This window comes from Pristiophorus japonicus, chromosome 16 (genome assembly GCF_044704955.1).
Source record: "Pristiophorus japonicus isolate sPriJap1 chromosome 16, sPriJap1.hap1, whole genome shotgun sequence".
Taxonomy (NCBI): Eukaryota; Metazoa; Chordata; class Chondrichthyes; family Pristiophoridae; genus Pristiophorus; species Pristiophorus japonicus.
In genome coordinates this window covers 138,140,160-138,155,414 of record NC_091992.1, presented here as the reverse complement: position 1 = coordinate 138,155,414, position 15,255 = coordinate 138,140,160, and positions in this window count along the sequence as shown.

The following is a 15,255-nucleotide window of genomic DNA, read 5'->3' as shown; positions in this document are numbered from 1 at the left end:
ACCCATCACCCCCTGTGCTCGCTGCCCCGTGTCCTAACTCACACCTAGTCCCACTCACCCATCACCCCCTGTGCTCACTGCCCCATGTCCTAACTCACACCCAGTCCCCCTCACCTATCACCCCCTGTGCCCCGTGTCCTAACTCACACCCAGTCCCCCTCACCCATCACCCCCTGTGCCCCGTGTCCTAACTCACACCCAGTCCCACTCACCCATCACCCCCTGTGCTCACTGACCCCGTGTCCTAACTCACACCCAGTCCCCCTCACCCATCACCCCCTGTGCCCCGTGTCCTAACTCACACCCAGTCCCCCTCACCCATCACCCCCTGTGCCCCGTGTCCTAACTCACACCCAGTCCCACTCACCCATCACCCCCTGTGCTCACTGACCCCGTGTCCTAACTCACACCCAGTCCCCCTCACCCATCACCCCCTGTGCCCCGTGTCCTAACTCACACCCAGTCCCCCTCACCCATCACCCCCTGTGCCCCGTGTCCTAACTCACACCCAGTCCCACTCACCCATCACCCCCTGTGCTCACTGACCCCGTGTCCTAACTCACACCCAGTCCCACTCACCCATCACCCCCTGTGCTCACTGTCCCCGTGTCCTAACTCACACCGAGTCCCCCTCACACATCACCCCCTGTGCTCACTGCCCCATGTCCTAACTCACACCCAGTCCCACTCACCCATCACCCCCTGTGCTCACTGTCCCCGTGTCCTAACTCACACCCAGTCCCACTCACCCATCACCCCCTGTGCTCACTGTCCCCGTGTCCTAACTCACACCCAGTCCCCCTCACCCATCACCCCCTGTGCCCCGTGTCCTAAGTCACACCCAGTCCCCCTCACCCATCACCCCCTGTGCCCCGTGTCCTAACTCACACCCAGTCCCACTCACCCATCACCCCCTGTGCTCACTGACTCCGTGTCCTAACTCACACCCAGTCCCACTCACCCATCACCCAGTGTGCTCACTGCCCCGTGTCCTAACTCACACCCAGTCCCGCTCACCCATCACCCCCTGTGGTCACTGCCCCGTGTCCTAACTCACACCCAGTCCCACTCACCCATCACCCCCTGTGCTCACTGCCCCGTGTCCTAACTCGCACCGAATCCCACTCACCCATCACCCCCTGTGCTCACTGCCCCGTGTCCTAACTCACACCCAGTCCCACTCACCCATCACCCCCTGTGCTCGCTGCCCCGTGTCCTAACTCACACCCAGTCCCACTCACCCATCACCCCCTGTGCTCACTGACCCGTGTCCCAACTCACACCCAGTCCCACTCACCCATCACCCCCTGTGCTCACTGCCCCGTGTCCTAACTCACACCCAGTCCCACTCACCCATCACCCCCTGTGCTCACTGACCCCGTGTCCTAACTCGCACCAAGTCCCACTCACCCATCACCCCCTGTGCTCACTGACCCGTGTCCCCCTCACCCATCACCCCCTGTGCTCACTGACCCCGTGTCCCGCTCACCCATCACCCCCTGTGCTCGCTGACCCCGTGTCCCACTCACCCATCACCCCCTGTGCTCACTGACCCGTGTCCCCCTCACCCATCACCCCCTGTGCTCACTGACCCCGTGTCCCGCTCACCCATCACCATCTGTGCTCGCTGACCCCGTGTCCCACTCACCCATCACCCGCTGTGCTCGCTGACCCCGTGTCCCCCTCACCCATCACCCCCTGTGCTCACTGACCCCGTGTCCCGCTCACCCATCACCCCCTGTGCTCGCTGACCCCGTGTCCCCCTCACCCATCACCCCCTGTGCTCACTGCACCGTGTCCCACTCACCCATCACCCCCTGTGCCCCGTGTCCTAACTCACACCCAGTCCCCCTCACCCATCACCCCCTGTGCCCCGTGTCCTAACTCACACCCAGTCCCACTCACCCATCACCTCCTGTGCTCACTGACCCCATGTCCTAACTCACACCCAGTCCCACTCACCCATCACCCCATGTGCTCACTGTCCCCGTGTCCTAACTCACACCCAGTCCCACTCACCCATCACCCCCTGTGCTCACTGACCCCGTGTCCTAACTCACACCCAGTCCCCCTCACCCATCACCCCCTGTGCCCCGTGTCCTAACTCACACCCAGTCCCCCTCACCCATCACCCCCTGTGCCCCGAGTCCTAACTCACACCCAGTCCCACTCACCCATCACCCACTGTGCTCACTGACCCCGTGTCCTAACTCACACCCAGTCCCACTCACCCATCACCCCTTGTGCTCACTGGCCCGTGTCCTAACTCACACCCAGTCCCGCTCACCCATCACCCTTGTGCTCGCTGACCCCGTGTCCTAACTAGCACTGAGTCCCCCTCACCCATCACCCCCTTTGCTCCTTGCCCCGTGTCCTAACTCACACCTAGTCCCACTCACCCATCACCCCCTGTGCTCACTGCCCCATGTCCTAACTCACACCCAGTCCCCCTCACCCATCACCCCCTGTGCCCACTGGCCCGTGTCCTAACTCACACCCAGTCCCGCTCACCCATCACCCTTGTGCTCGCTGACCCCGTGTCCTAACTAGCACTGAGTCCCCCTCACCCATCACCCCCTGTGCTCGCTGCCCCGTGTCCTAACTCACACCCAGTCCCCCTCACCCATCACCCCCTGTGCTCGCTGCCCCGTGTCCTAACTCACACCGAGTCCCGCTCACCCATCACCCCCTGTGCTCGCTGCCCCGTGTCCTAACTCACACCTAGTCCCACTCACCCATCACCCCCTGTGCTCACTGCCCCATGTCCTAACTCACACCCAGTCCCCCTCACCCATCACCCCCTGTGCCCACTGGCCCGTGTCCTAACTCGCACCAAGTCCCACTCACCCATCACCCCCTGTGCTCGCTGCCCCGTGTCCTAACTCACACCCAGTCCCCCTCACCCATCACCCCCTGTGCTCACTGCCCTGTGTCCTAACTCGCACCAAGTCCCGTTCACCCATTACCCCCTGTGCTCACTGACCCGTGTCCTAACTCACACCCAGTCCCACTCACCCATCACCCCCTGTGCCCACTGCCCCGTGTCCTAACTCGCACGAGTCCCGCTCACCCATCACCCCCTGTGCTCGCTGCCCCGTGTCCTAACTCACACCAAGTCTCGCTCACCCATCACCCCCTGTGTCCACTGCCCCGTGTCCTAACTCACACCCAGTCCCGATCACCCATCACCCCCTGTGCTCACTGACCCCGTGTCCTAACTCGCACCAAGTCCCACTCACCCATCACCCCCTGTGCTTACTGCCCCATGTCCTAACTCACACCCAGTCTCGCTCACCCATCACCCCCTGTGCCCACTGCCCCGTGTCCTAACTCGCACCGAGTCCCGCTCACCCATCACCCCCTGTGCTCGCTGCCCCGTGTCCTAACTCACACCTAGTCCCACTCACCCATCACCCCCTGTGCTCACTGCCCCATGTCCTAACTCACACCCAGTCCCCCTCACCCATCACCCCCTGTGCCCACTGGCCCATGTCCTAACTCACACCCAGTCCCGCTCACCCATCACCCCTTGTGCTCGCTGACCCCGTGTCCTAACTAGCACTGAGTCCCCCTCACCCATCACCCCCTGTGCTCGCTGCCCCGTGTCCTAACTCACACCAAGTCCCGTTCACCCATCACCCCCTGTGCTCGCTGCCCCGTGTCCTAACTCACACCTAGTCCCACTCACCCATCACCCCCTGTGCTCACTGCCCCATGTCCTAACTCACACCCAGTCCCCCTCACCTATCACCCCCTGTGCCCACTGGCCCGTGTCCTAACTCGCACCAAGTCCCACTCACCCATCACCCCCTGTGCTCGCTGCCCCGTGTCCTAACTCACACCAAGTCCCACTCACCCATCACCCCCTGTGCACACTGACCCTGTGTCCTAACTCGCACCAAGTCCCACTCACCCATCACCCCCTGTGCTCACTGACCCCATGTCCTAACTCACACCCAGTCCCACTCACCCATCACCCCCTGTGCTCACTGACCCCGTGTCCTAACTCACACCCAGTCCCCCTCACCCATCACCCCCTGTGCCCCGTGTCCTAACTCACACCCAGTCCCCCTCACCCATCACCCCCTGTGCCCCGTGTCCTAACTCACACCCAGTCCCACTCACCCATCACCCCCTGTGCTCACTGACCCCGTGTCCTAACTCACACCCAGTCCCCCTCACCCATCACCCCCTGTGCCCCGTGTCCTAACTCACACCCAGTCCCCCTCACCCATCACCCCCTGTGCCCCGTGTCCTAACTCACACCCAGTCCCACTCACCCATCACCCCCTGTGCTCACTGACCCCGTGTCCTAACTCACACCCAGTCCCACTCACCCATCACCCCCTGTGCTCACTGTCCCCGTGTCCTAACTCACACCGAGTCCCCCTCACACATCACCCCCTGTGCTCACTGCCCCATGTCCTAACTCACACCCAGTCCCACTCACCCATCACCCCCTGTGCTCACTGTCCCCGTGTCCTAACTCACACCCAGTCCCACTCACCCATCACCCCCTGTGCTCACTGTCCCCGTGTCCTAACTCACACCCAGTCCCCCTCACCCATCACCCCCTGTGCCCCGTGTCCTAAGTCACACCCAGTCCCCCTCACCCATCACCCCCTGTGCCCCGTGTCCTAACTCACACCCAGTCCCACTCACCCATCACCCCCTGTGCTCACTGACTCCGTGTCCTAACTCACACCCAGTCCCACTCACCCATCACCCCCTGTGCTCACTGCCCCGTGTCCTAACTCACACCCAGTCCCGCTCACCCATCACCCCCTGTGGTCACTGCCCCGTGTCCTAACTCACACCCAGTCCCACTCACCCATCACCCCCTGTGCTCACTGCCCCGTGTCCTAACTCACACCCAGTCCCACTCACCCATCACCCCCTGTGCTCGCTGCCCCGTGTCCTAACTCACACCCAGTCCCACTCACCCATCACCCCCTGTGCTCACTGACCCGTGTCCCAACTCACACCCAGTCCCACTCACCCATCACCCCCTGTGCTCACTGCCCCGTGTCCTAACTCACACCCAGTCCCACTCACCCATCACCCCCTGTGCTCACTGACCCCGTGTCCTAACTCGCACCAAGTCCCACTCACCCATCACCCCCTGTGCTCACTGACCCGTGTCCCCCTCACCCATCACCCCCTGTGCTCACTGACCCCGTGTCCCGCTCACCCATCACCCCCTGTGCTCGCTGACCCCGTGTCCCACTCACCCATCACCCCCTGTGCTCACTGACCCGTGTCCCCCTCACCCATCACCCCCTGTGCTCACTGACCCCGTGTCCCGCTCACCCATCACCATCTGTGCTCGCTGACCCCGTGTCCCACTCACCCATCACCCGCTGTGCTCGCTGACCCCGTGTCCCCCTCACCCATCACCCCCTGTGCTCACTGACCCCGTGTCCCGCTCACCCATCACCCCCTGTGCTCGCTGACCCCGTGTCCCCCTCACCCATCACCCCCTGTGCTCACTGCCCCGTGTCCCACTCACCCATCACCCCCTGTGCCCCGTGTCCTAACTCACACCCAGTCCCCCTCACCCATCACCCCCTGTGCCCCGTGTCCTAACTCACACCCAGTCCCACTCACCCATCACCTCCTGTGCTCACTGACCCCATGTCCTAACTCACACCCAGTCCCACTCACCCATCACCCCATGTGCTCACTGTCCCCGTGTCCTAACTCACACCCAGTCCCACTCACCCATCACCCCCTGTGCTCACTGACCCCGTGTCCTAACTCACACCCAGTCCCCCTCACCCATCACCCCCTGTGCCCCGTGTCCTAACTCACACCCAGTCCCCCTCACCCATCACCCCCTGTGCCCCGAGTCCTAACTCACACCCAGTCCCACTCACCCATCACCCACTGTGCTCACTGACCCCGTGTCCTAACTCACACCCAGTCCCACTCACCCATCACCCCTTGTGCTCACTGTCCCCGTGTCCTAACTCACACCCAGTCCCACTCACCCATCACCCCCTGTGCTCACTGCCCCGTGTCCTAACTCACACCCAGTCCCGATCACCCATCACCCCCTGTGCTCACTGACCCCGTGTCCTAACTCGCACCAAGTCCCACTCACCCATCACCCCCTGTGCTTACTGCCCCATGTCCTAACTCACACCCAGTCTCGCTCACCCATCACCCCCTGTGCCCACTGCCCCGTGTCCTAACTCGCACCGAGTCCCGCTCACCCATCACCCCCTGTGCTCGCTGCCCCGTGTCCTAACTCACACCTAGTCCCACTCACCCATCACCCCCTGTGCTCACTGCCCCATGTCCTAACTCACACCCAGTCCCCCTCACCCATCACCCCCTGTGCCCACTGGCCCATGTCCTAACTCACACCCAGTCCCGCTCACCCATCACCCCTTGTGCTCGCTGACCCCGTGTCCTAACTAGCACTGAGTCCCCCTCACCCATCACCCCCTGTGCTCGCTGCCCCGTGTCCTAACTCACACCAAGTCCCGTTCACCCATCACCCCCTGTGCTCGCTGCCCCGTGTCCTAACTCACACCTAGTCCCACTCACCCATCACCCCCTGTGCTCACTGCCCCATGTCCTAACTCACACCCAGTCCCCCTCACCTATCACCCCCTGTGCCCACTGGCCCGTGTCCTAACTCGCACCAAGTCCCACTCACCCATCACCCCCTGTGCTCGCTGCCCCGTGTCCTAACTCACACCAAGTCCCACTCACCCATCACCCCCTGTGCACACTGACCCTGTGTCCTAACTCGCACCAAGTCCCACTCACCCATCACCCCCTGTGCTCACTGACCCCATGTCCTAACTCACACCCAGTCCCACTCACCCATCACCCCCTGTGCTCACTGACCCCGTGTCCTAACTCACACCCAGTCCCCCTCACCCATCACCCCCTGTGCCCCGTGTCCTAACTCACACCCAGTCCCCCTCACCCATCACCCCCTGTGCCCCGTGTCCTAACTCACACCCAGTCCCACTCACCCATCACCCCCTGTGCTCACTGACCCCGTGTCCTAACTCACACCCAGTCCCCCTCACCCATCACCCCCTGTGCCCCGTGTCCTAACTCACACCCAGTCCCCCTCACCCATCACCCCCTGTGCCCCGTGTCCTAACTCACACCCAGTCCCACTCACCCATCACCCCCTGTGCTCACTGACCCCGTGTCCTAACTCACACCCAGTCCCACTCACCCATCACCCCCTGTGCTCACTGTCCCCGTGTCCTAACTCACACCGAGTCCCCCTCACACATCACCCCCTGTGCTCACTGCCCCATGTCCTAACTCACACCCAGTCCCACTCACCCATCACCCCCTGTGCTCACTGTCCCCGTGTCCTAACTCACACCCAGTCCCACTCACCCATCACCCCCTGTGCTCACTGTCCCCGTGTCCTAACTCACACCCAGTCCCCCTCACCCATCACCCCCTGTGCCCCGTGTCCTAAGTCACACCCAGTCCCCCTCACCCATCACCCCCTGTGCCCCGTGTCCTAACTCACACCCAGTCCCACTCACCCATCACCCCCTGTGCTCACTGACTCCGTGTCCTAACTCACACCCAGTCCCACTCACCCATCACCCCCTGTGCTCACTGCCCCGTGTCCTAACTCACACCCAGTCCCGCTCACCCATCACCCCCTGTGGTCACTGCCCCGTGTCCTAACTCACACCCAGTCCCACTCACCCATCACCCCCTGTGCTCACTGCCCCGTGTCCTAACTCGCACCGAATCCCACTCACCCATCACCCCCTGTGCTCACTGCCCCGTGTCCTAACTCACACCCAGTCCCACTCACCCATCACCCCCTGTGCTCGCTGCCCCGTGTCCTAACTCACACCCAGTCCCACTCACCCATCACCCCCTGTGCTCACTGACCCGTGTCCCAACTCACACCCAGTCCCACTCACCCATCACCCCCTGTGCTCACTGCCCCGTGTCCTAACTCACACCCAGTCCCACTCACCCATCACCCCCTGTGCTCACTGACCCCGTGTCCTAACTCGCACCAAGTCCCACTCACCCATCACCCCCTGTGCTCACTGACCCGTGTCCCCCTCACCCATCACCCCCTGTGCTCACTGACCCCGTGTCCCGCTCACCCATCACCCCCTGTGCTCGCTGACCCCGTGTCCCACTCACCCATCACCCCCTGTGCTCACTGACCCGTGTCCCCCTCACCCATCACCCCCTGTGCTCACTGACCCCGTGTCCCGCTCACCCATCACCATCTGTGCTCGCTGACCCCGTGTCCCACTCACCCATCACCCGCTGTGCTCGCTGACCCCGTGTCCCCCTCACCCATCACCCCCTGTGCTCACTGACCCCGTGTCCCGCTCACCCATCACCCCCTGTGCTCGCTGACCCCGTGTCCCCCTCACCCATCACCCCCTGTGCTCACTGCCCCGTGTCCCACTCACCCATCACCCCCTGTGCCCCGTGTCCTAACTCACACCCAGTCCCCCTCACCCATCACCCCCTGTGCCCCGTGTCCTAACTCACACCCAGTCCCACTCACCCATCACCTCCTGTGCTCACTGACCCCATGTCCTAACTCACACCCAGTCCCACTCACCCATCACCCCATGTGCTCACTGTCCCCGTGTCCTAACTCACACCCAGTCCCACTCACCCATCACCCCCTGTGCTCACTGACCCCGTGTCCTAACTCACACCCAGTCCCCCTCACCCATCACCCCCTGTGCCCCGTGTCCTAACTCACACCCAGTCCCCCTCACCCATCACCCCCTGTGCCCCGAGTCCTAACTCACACCCAGTCCCACTCACCCATCACCCACTGTGCTCACTGACCCCGTGTCCTAACTCACACCCAGTCCCACTCACCCATCACCCCTTGTGCTCACTGTCCCCGTGTCCTAACTCACACCCAGTCCCACTCACCCATCACCCCCTGTGCTCACTGTCCCCGTGTCCTAACTCACACCCAGTCCCACTCACCCATCACCCCCTGTGCTCACTGACCCCGTGTCCTAATTCACACCCAGTCCCGCTCACCCATCACCCCCTGTGCCCCGTGTCCTAACTCACACCCAGTCCCCCTCACCCATCACCCCCTGTGCCCCGTGTCCCAACACACACCCAGTCCCCCTCACCCATCACCCCCTGTGCCCCGTGTCCTAACTCACACCCAGTCCCACTCACCCATCACCCCCTGTGCTCACTGACCCCGTGTCCTAACTCACACCCAGTCCCACTCACCCATCACCCCCTGTGCTCAGACCCCGTGTCCTAACTCACACCCAGTCCCACTCACCCATCACCCCCTGTGCTCAGACCCCGTGTCCTAACTCACACACAGTCCCACTCACCCATCACCCCCTGTGCTCACTGCCCCGTGTCCTAACTCACACCGAGTCCCACTCACCCATCAGCCCCTGTGCTCGCTGACTCCGTGTCCTAACTCACACCCAGTCCCACTCACCCATCACCCCCTGTGCTCACTGCCCCGTGTCCTAACTCACACCCAGTCCCGCTCACCCATCACCCCCTGTGCTCACTGCCCCGTGTCCTAACTCACACCCAGTCCCACTCACCCATCACCCCCTGTGCTCACTGCCCCGTGTCCTAACTCGCACCGAGTCCCACTCACCCATCACCCCCTGTGCTCACTGCCCCGTGTCCTAACTCACACCCAGTCCCACTCACCCATCACCCCCTGTGCTCGCTGCCCCGTGTCCTAACTCACACCCAGACCCACTCACCCATCACCCCCTGTGCTCACTGACCCGTGTCCTAACTCACACCCAGTCCCACTCACCCAACCCCCCCTAGTGCTCACTGTCCCCGTGTCCTAACTCACACCCAGTCCCACTCACCCATCACCCCCTGTGCTCACTGACCCCGTGTCCTAACTCGCACCAAGTCCCACTCACCCATCACCCCCTGTGCTCACTGCCCCGTGTCCTAACTCACACCCAGTCCCGCTCACCCATCACCCGCTGTGCTCACTGCCCCGTGTCCTATCTCACACCCAGTCCCCCTCACCCATCACCCCCTGTGCTCACTGACCCCGTGTCCTAACTCACACCCAGTCCCACTCACACATCACCCCCTGTGCTCACTGACCCCGTGTCCCACTCACCCATCACCCCCTGTGCTCACTGACCCGTGTCCCCCTCACCCATCAACCCCTGTGCTCACTCACCCATCACCCCCTGTGCTCACTGACCCCGTGTCCCACTCACCCATCACCCCCTGTGCTCGCTGACCCCGTGTCCCACTCACCCATCACCCCCTGTGCTCGCTGACCCCGTGTCCCCCTCACCCATCACCCCCTGTGCTCACTGCCCCGTGTCCCACTCACCCATCACCCCCTGTGCCCACTGACCTGTGTCCTAACTCACACCCAGTCCCACTCACCCATCACCCCCTGTGCTCACTGCCCCGTGTCCCACTCACCCATCACGCCCTGTGCTCACTGCCCCGTGTCCCACTCACCCATCACCCCCTGTGCTCACTGACCCGTGTCCCACTCACCCATCACCCCCTGTGCTCACTGCCCCGTTTCCCACTCACCCATCACCCCCTGCGCTCACTGACCCGTGTCCCACTCACCCATCACCCCCTGTGCTCGCTGACCCCGTGTCCCCCTCACCCATCACCCCCTGTGCCCACTGACCTGTGTCCTAACTCACACCCAGTCCCCCTCACCCATCACCCCCTGTGCTCACTGACCCGTGTCCCACTCACCCATCACCCCCTGTGCTCGCTGACCCCGTGTCCCCCTCACCCATCACCCCCTGTGCTCACTGCCCCGTGTCCCACTCACCCATCACCCCCTGTGCCCACTGACCTGTGTCCTAACTCACACCCAGTCCCACTCACCCATCACCCCCTGTGCTCACTGCCCCGTGTCCCACTCACCCATCACCCACTGTGCTCACTGCCCCGTGTCCCACTCACCCATCACCCCCTGTGCTCACTGACCCGTGTCCCACTCACCCATCACCCCCTGTGTTCACTGACCTACATTGGCTTCGAGTTATCCTCTAGTCCTTTAAGACGCACCTTAGAACCTACCTCTTGGACCAAGTTTTTGGTCATCTCAGTAATATCATCTCCTGAGGCTCCGTGTGGGATTTTCCTGTGAAGTGGCTTGTGATCTTGTATTAGGGTAAAGGTGGTATATAAATGCATTCCCCCCTCTCTCACATTCCCCCTGCTCTCACATTCCCCCCTCTCTCACATTCCCCGCTCTCTCACATTCCCCCCTCTCTCACATTCCCCCCTCTCTCACATTCCCCCCTCTCTCACATTCCTCCCTCTCTCACATTCCTCCCTCTCTCACATTCCCCCTCTCTCACATTCCCCCTGCTCTCACATTCCCCCCTCTCTCACATTCCCCCCTCTCTCACATTCCTCCCTCTCTCACATTCCCCCCTCACTCACATTCCCCCCTCACTCACATTCCCCCTGCTCTCACATTCCCCCCTCTCTCACATTCACCCCTCTCTCACATTCCCCCCGCTCTCACATTCCCCCCTCTCTCACATTCCCCCCTCTCTCACATTCCCCCCTCTCTCACATTCCTCCCTCTCTCACATTCCTCCCTCTCACACATTCCCCCCTCTCTCACATTCCCCCCTCTCTCACATTCCCGCCGCTCTCACATACCCCCCGCTCTCACATACCCCCCGCTCTCACATACCCCCCGCTCTCACATTCCCCCAGCTCTCACATTCCCCCCGCTCTCACATTCCCCCCGCTCTCACATTCCTCCCGCTCTCACATTCCCCCCGCTCTCACATTCCCCCCGCTCTCACATTCCCCCCTCTCTCACATTCCCCCCTCTCTCACATTCCCCCCTCTCTCACATTCCCCCCTCTCTCACATTCCCCCCTCTCTCACATTCTTCCCGCTCTCACATTCCTCCCTCTCGCACATTCCTCCCTCTCTCACATTCCTCCCTCTCTCACATTCCTCCCTCTCTCACATTCCCCCCGCTCTCACATTCCTCCCTCTCTCACATTCCTCCCTCTCTCACATTCCTCCCTCTCTCACATTCCTCCCTCTCTCACATTCCTCCCTCTCTCACATTCCCCCCTCTCTCACATTCCCCCCGCTCTCACATTCCCGCATCTGTCACATTCCCCCATCTGTCACATTCCTCCCTCTCTCACATTCCCCCCTCTCTCACATTCCCCCCTCTCTCACATTCCTCCCTCTCTCACATTCCCCCCTCTCTCACATTCCTCCCTCTCTCACATTCCCCCCTCTCTCACATTCCCCCCTCTCTCACATTCCTCCCTCTCTCACATTCCCCCCTCTCTCACATTCCCCCCCTCTCACATTCCCCCCGCTCTCACATTCCTCCCTCTCTCACATTCCTCCCTCTCTCACATTCCTCCCTCTCTCACATTCCCCCCTCTCTCACATTCCCCCCTCTCTCACATTCCTCCCTCTCTCACATTCCCCCCTCTCTCACATTCCCCCCTCTCTCACATTCCCCCCGCTCTCACATTCCCCCCGCTCTCACATTCCCCCCGCTCTCACATTCCCCCCTCTCTCACATTCCTCCCTCTCTCACATTCCCCCCTCACTCACATTCCCCCTGCTCTCACATTCCCCCCTCTCTCACATTCCTCCCTCTCTCACATTCCTCCCTCTCTCACATTCCCCCGTCTCACATTCCCCCCTCTCTCACATTCCCCCCTCTCTCACATTCCCCCCTCTCTCACATTCCCCCCTCACTCACATTCCCTCTGCTCTCACATTCCCCCCGCTCTCACATTCCTCCCTCTCTCACATTCCCCCCTCTCTCACATTCCCCGTGCTCTCACATTCCCCCCCTCTCTCACATTCCCCCCTCTCTCACATTCCTCCCTCTCTCACATTCCCCCCTCACTCACATTCCCACCTCTCTCACATTCCTCCCTCTCTCACATTCCTCCCTCTCTCACATTTCTCCCTCTCTCACATTCCTCCCTCTCTCACATTCCCCCCTCTCTCACATTCCCCCCTCTCTCACATTCCCCCCGCTCTCACATACCCCCCGCTCTCACATACCCCCCGCTCTCACATACCCCCCGCTCTCACATACCCCTCGCTCTCACATTCCTCCCGCTCTCACATTCCCCCCGCTCTCACATTTCCCCCCTCTCTCACATTCCCCCCTCTCTCACATTCCCCCCTCTCTCACATTCCCCCCTCTCTCACATACCCCCCTCTCTCACATTCCCCCCTCTCTCACATTCCCCCCTCTCTCACATTCCCCCCTCTCTCATATTCCCCCCTCTCTCACATTCCCCCCTCTCTCACATTCCCCCCTCTCTCACATTCTTCCCGCTCTCACATTCCTCCCTCTCGCACATTCCTCCCTCTCTCACATTCCTCCCTCTCTCACATTCCCCCCGCTCTCACATTCCTCCCTCTCTCACATTCCGCCCTCTCTCACATTCCTCCCTCTCTCACATTCCCCCCTCTCTCACATTCGCCCCTCTCTCACATTCCCCCCTCTCTCACATTCCCCCCTCTCTCACATTCCTCCCTCTCTCACATTCCTCCCTCTCTCACATTCCTCCCTCTCTCACATTCCCCCCTCTCTCACATTCCCCCCTCTCTCACATTCCTCCCTCTCTCACATTCCCCCCGCTCTCACATTCCCCCCGCTCTCACATTCTCCCTGCTCTCACATTCCCCCCTCTCTCACATTCCTCCCTCTCTCACATTCCCCCCTCACTCACATTCCCCCTGCTCTCACATTTCCCCCTCTCTCACATTCCTCCCTCTCTCACATTCCTCCCTCTCTCACATTCCCCCCTCTCTCACATTCCCCCCTCTCTCACATTCCCCCCTCTCTCACATTCCCTCTGCTCTCACATTCCCCCCGCTCTCACATTCCTCCCTCTCTCACATTCCCCCCTCTCTCACATTCCCCGTGCTCTCACATTCCCCCCCTCTCTCACATTCCCCCCTCTCTCACATTCCTCCCTCTCTAACATTTCCCCCTCACTCACATTCCCACCTCTCTCATATTCCCCCCTCTCTCACATTCCTCCCTCTCTCACATTCCTCCCTCTCTCACATTCCTCCCTCTCTCACATTCCCCCCTCTCTCACATTCCCCCCTCTCTCACATTCCCCCCGCTCTCACATACCCCCCGCTCTCACATACCCCCCGCTCTCACATTCCTCCCGCTCTCACATTCCCCCCGCTCTCACATTCCCCCCTCTCTCACATTCCCCCCTCTCTCACATTCCCCCCTCTCTCACATACCCCCCTCTCTCACATTCCCCCTCTCTCACATTCCCCCCTCTCTCACATTCCTCCCTCTCTCACATTCCTCCCTCTCTCGCATTCCCACCTCTCTCACATTCCTCCCTTTCTCACATTCCTCCCTCTCTCACATTCCTCCCTCTGTCACATTCCTCCCTCTCTCATATTCCTCCCTCTCTCACATTCCCCCCTCTCTCACATTCCTCCCTCTCACATTCCTCCCTCTCTCACATTCCTCAATCTCTCACATTCCCCCCTCTCTCACATTCCCCCCTCTCTCACATTCCTCCCTCTCTCACATTCCCCCCTCTCTCACATTCCCCCCTCTCTCACATTCCCCCCTCTCTCACATTCCCCTGTCTCTCACATTCCTCCCTCTCTCACATTCCTCCGTCTCTCACATTCCCCCGCTCTCACATTCCCCCCTCTCTCACATTCCCCCCTCTCTCACATTCTCCCCTCTCTCACATTCCCCCCTCTCTCACATTCCCCCCTCTCTCACATTCCCCCCTCTCTCACATTCCCCCCTCTCTCACATTCCCCCTGCTCTCACATTCCCCCAGCTCTCACATTCCCCCCTCTCTCACATTCCCCCCTCTCTCACATTCCTCCCTCTCTCACATTCCTCCCTCTCTCACATTCCTCCCTCTCTCACATTCCTCCCTCTCTCACATTCCTCCCTCTCTCACATTCCTCCCTCTCTCACATTCCTCCCTCTCTCACATTCCTCCCTCTCTCACATTCCCCCGCTCTCACATTCCCCCCGCTCTCACATTCCCCCCTCTCTCACATTCCTCCCTCTCTCACATTCCTCCCTCTCTCACATTCCTCCCTCTCTCACATTCCTCCCTCTCTCACATTCCCCCCTCTCTCACATTCACCGCTCTCTCACATTCCTCCCTCTCTCACATTCCCCCCTCTCTCACATTCCCCCCTCTCTCACATTCTTCCCTCTCTCACATTCCTCCCTCTCTCACATTCCTCCCTCTCTCACATTCCCCCCTCTCTCAC